Here is a 4,881-nt window from a genome sequence, read left to right as displayed (position 1 = left end):
TTATATGACGATAATATGACGATAATATAAGACACAATGTTTAGTTTTCTTTTACTGACCTACATCCCCTCACAATCGGTACACAGGGTTTAGCTGTGGCTGAGACACACTGAGAGGTCACACTTGATGCACTGGTGTTCACAAGAGTCTCTAGTTCTATGTCTGACAGCAGTGTCTTTCCTTTTCCTTTTCCTTTGTCCTTTGCCTTCGATATATTCTTTATATTCACTTTAGTCTTCACTTTAGTCTTTTGTTCCACTTTTATCTTAGTCTTTATATAATATTACTTATAATCAGCAAAAAAAATAATAAAAAAATAGGAAAAACCCAATAAAATAATATAGTACATAAAGTATAATATAAAGTGTAATATATGTAGTATATATATAGTATTTCTATAATATATAATGTAAATAATATATATAATATATAATAACATAAGATACATAACAAAAAAACAGTCATACACATATATTTCCAAAAAAATAATGGCACACTCCTATAGTAGTTATACTTGTAGAGCATACGCTAAGTCCTAAAATCGTGTGTCGTGCACAGCATACGATGAGTCTGATGGACTAAAAACGCAAATAAATCCCACAATGGGAAAACAAGAGGGAGCACACTTACTTCACACAATAGGCCTAGGCAAACACTTCACATACCTGGACGGCCTGGCCAGCATCTTCAAAGGAAGACAAGGTACCACATGTTTTACAAAAACAATATCCCAATATGGTGAAGATATGCCTTTAAGGGTCAATACTTTCCACAATCCTTGTCTATCCTCCGTATCATATGCTTTCTCCAAATCCATGAAGGCCGCATACAATTTCTTTCCCTTCCCTAGAAACTTTTCCACTGAAGATCTAAGAATGAATAGCTGATCTACACAACCTCGTCCCTTCCTAAAACCTTCCTGTTCTTCTCCAACTAATTCCTCTGTTATTTCCTTAATTCTGTCAATAAGTGTCCTACCATATACTTTTCATATTACACTAAGAAGATAAATGCCCCTATGATTACCACACACTTCTTTTTCCCCTTTTCTTTTGTACAGGGGAACAATTATATCTGACTCCTAATCCTCCGGGACTCTACCTTCCCTCCAGGCCAATCTGCACATCTTCCACATCCATTCTACTACCATCTCTCCCCAATGCTTCAGCATTAACACACTCCACCAATTCCTGGGGCTTTCCCCATTTTAACTTTCTTCATTGCTTCCACAACTTCCATCCTACTGATTTCTACTTCTCTTCTCACATCCCTCCCTCTCGCAGCCATTCCCCAGCCACTAATACTTGCATTACTTTCATTCTCAATGTTCAACAATTCCTTAAAATGTTCTCTCCATCTGCTAACTTTTTCTCCCTAAGAGTACCTAATAAGAGTTACTTCAGTGACTTTTCACAGTTCGGCACCATGTTTCTGAAAATATCCAAATTGAACACCAAAACTGTTGTCTCGGAAACTCTTAAAGCAACACCCTGTGTCCGTCCACCGTTGGAAGACTTTTGAAACAGTGATGGGTGTTACTTAAGCGGTTAACCTCAAAATTTACTATGATATGCTGAAAAATATAGATATTGTCAAACCGACCACAAAAATTCTGTTATCTCAGATATTATTCAAGCTACAGCATACCTACACACATCCTTAGAGAGCTAATGGAGAAATAGAAGGTATTGCTGAAGTGGTTTTTCTCAAAATTCCCCAGCATGCTACCGAAAAAAGCACCATATTGATGACAATAATAAGGAATGTGTAACTAGCCATTCTTTAGGATTAGGGTTCAGATCCCTTAAATTGATAGTAGGCATATTCTTAGATCATTTCAAAACTGCACTAATTTCAAGCAAATGGGATGACACAGCATGAACGAGCTTCCTTGCCTGGACACGTTCCACACTTCCAATGCAGACGTCTATACAGCAGCTTAATGTAAATATATTATTATTATTTTAAATAATACACCTTACAATTTTTATGAATCTTTACAAAGGACAAAAGCAGGCATAAGATTACCACATTAACTTCTTCAGTACGATAAAGTCTTTGTCCCCGTCAGGACGAGGACGTGTTATCTCCTCAGAATAAAACTGTATAATATCACGCGGAATAAAATATCCTCAAGCTGATTTCTTTTTTTCTCTTATTCATGTTACACACTTACATTCAGCTTAGGAGAGACTTGCAGTAAAAACATTCATTTAATAAAGTGTTTATCTTTTAAGAATTTCCCCTTAACAAATACAAGAGTACTAGATGCGAGAGTTTAGGGTACTTTGCTTAATGCTTTTGGTGTGGTGAAGTTTGGCTTGGTATTGTATGGCTTTGCTAAAGTCGCCAAAGTCTACAGGAGTGAAGCATCTTGCGTCTGAAAATCGTCAGTAGAGAAGTAGGTTCGAAAAAAGTGCTCCTGCATCTAAAAATTTTTTCGAGGACAAATAAACCTCTATGGACACAGAAGTGCATAAGAATGCATGATATGTAGCGGCAATAGTGATGAGTGTAACGTAGTGAGTAGTGGTAGGGGGAGTATATCATTAGTAATCGCTACCGTGATTATTGTGTAAGCATGACGCAGGTTCAAATAGCGGGGAGTACAATAGGAATAGGGACACGTGCACCAAAATGCTCGTGAAGCCTTGCTTTGAGTATACGGACTAAAAGATCGCCATCCAGGTGCAAATTTATTTTCAAAGCCCAGCTAATTATAGTAGGAGTCGTGAAAACGGGTCGCAAAAATATCGCTTTTGTTTTTTTTCTTTTTTACTTCAACACTCATAACTCCAAAATGAAAAGGCTTGCAGTGGCATATTACTCACTAAAACCCTTCTTAACAATCAGGGATGTTTCTTTACTTATACAGAGCAGCATTCGAGCTACTGTTCGCAGGTTACAACCTAAAAATATTCTCTAGTACCCAAGACCTCTTCTTGGAATTTATAAAACTCAGTGGATTCGTGTTGGTCATTCCACCTAACCATTTTACATATACTGTATCAGAAATCGCGGTAACGATCGTCATATAAAGCTACTGTGTGTTTGGTGCGATTTTCATACAAAGCCCATGTGTGGTTGGTATACGGCTTCCATAAAGATCGTACTCTAGAAAACAATAACTTTTTTTTTAAATTATTGTTAGGGTGTAGAAATGGAAAAAGTGCAGAAAGAAGAGATAAAAACAAAAATGCACTGAACCAAGAGAACATTTGCGATGGAAGGAGATTCAGATTTTTATTCTAATTACTACATTCCACACTTAACTCACAAGACTCACGATTGCAGCTGGTGAACTATAATAATCAACATTTTAATAATCCAATTTCTGTATGTTTGTTTGTTTCTTACCGTAACACAACAAAAACGGCGCAACGTAGCGTAATTTTGTTAGATAACTTGAAGAATAATACAATTTCAAGTCCAATCTGGCCACCGAATTATGGCCCATTCATGGCCTTTTGCTTGAAATTAGTATTTGCTTTTAGTGGAGGGATTCGTATTCGTCCTTGGTCCGGCACTGAAATCACCAGCATGACAGAAAAAAAGAGTGACGTGGTTGTTGTATTATCAATCTCTCGCCTCTCCTCCCTACCTCCTTATACTCCTCAAAATGTATACTACAATGCTATAGTATAATTTAGTATAATAGCGAACATTACTATCCTGCCTCTCTATCTCTCTCTTTTCTCAACGGGTGTCCCAGCATTTTAAAATTAAGGGAAAATTCCTCGCTCCGTCTCGTTCACGGCATGAGTAAGTCAAATTTCTGTTACCCTTCGACTGAAAATATGAATTGACATCGAGCGGAGGCCGCCGAAGGCGGCCTTTAAGCGAGTGGATATAGAAGTGTGAATTCCCTCCCATCACAAATGTTCTCTTGTTTCTGTACTTTTTCCATACCCTGCTTCTGCACTTTGTCCATCTCTATTTCCTAACAATAATTTTAGACTAAAGTTTTTTCTTTCCTAGATTATGAACATTTATGGAAGATAGCAACCAGACACTCATTAGCTATGGAATACAATTTTTTTTCTAGTTGGTATGATGTCTGGTGACAGCGTGGTGCTTCGCGTGTTGTGCAGTGACAGCGTGCAATGTGAGGTCGTGTATAATGACAATGTGGAGTGTAGTGCGATATGACAATGTATTGAGTGTTGTACTGTGTGGTGGCCGTAGTGTGTAGTGACTGTGTTGTGTAGGTGCAGTTTTGTTACACTGGTGTGCAGTGATAGTGTAGTTACTCTATAGTGTGCAGTGACAGTGTGGTGTGTAGCGGTAGTGGCGTGTGTGCCGGTAATGCGGTGCGTAATGGCAGTGTAGTCACAATGGCTGGGACTCCGTGACGGTAGTGGTAGTGGTGGTGTGGACAGACCAATATAGCACCACCACAACCCACTATACGGTCAGCTGTGTAAGAGGAGAGGAGTGGGGGATGTGGTTATTCTGGGAGGAGGGGAAACATCGAGGCGAGGAAGGAGAAAGAGCAAGTCTGAAATGAGGAGCAAGGAGGTGAAGCGGCGGGGGGAGACCACTCTAAAAAAAAAAAAAAAAAAAAAGGAGGGGCGGACATGACGTTCAACAGGAATGGGAGAGGATATTACTGATGGGAGGGGTAAGAAGGTAAGAAAGTAGGGGGACACTCTGAAAGGAGGATCAAAAAGGTGAAAAGTGATGTTGGGGAATGTCTGACTTCTGAAGGAGAGGCAAGCAGGTAAGAATGGAGGGGGGAATTACGGACGGTGCAACAAGGAAAAAAGAGAGGAGTGCGGAATAACAAATAACCATGCTTATGCTGATGAGAAACTACTTTCATAAAGACAGATTCTTCCCCCAAGAGCATGGGAACGATAGACATCCGTTGAACGTACAGTA

This window comes from Coenobita brevimanus, chromosome 111, assembly GCF_032717465.1.
Source record: "Coenobita brevimanus isolate Jiangsu-jjx chromosome 111, ASM3271746v2, whole genome shotgun sequence".
Lineage (NCBI taxonomy): Eukaryota > Metazoa > Arthropoda > Malacostraca > Decapoda > Coenobitidae > Coenobita > Coenobita brevimanus.
Note: the sequence above shows the minus strand (reverse complement) of the source record.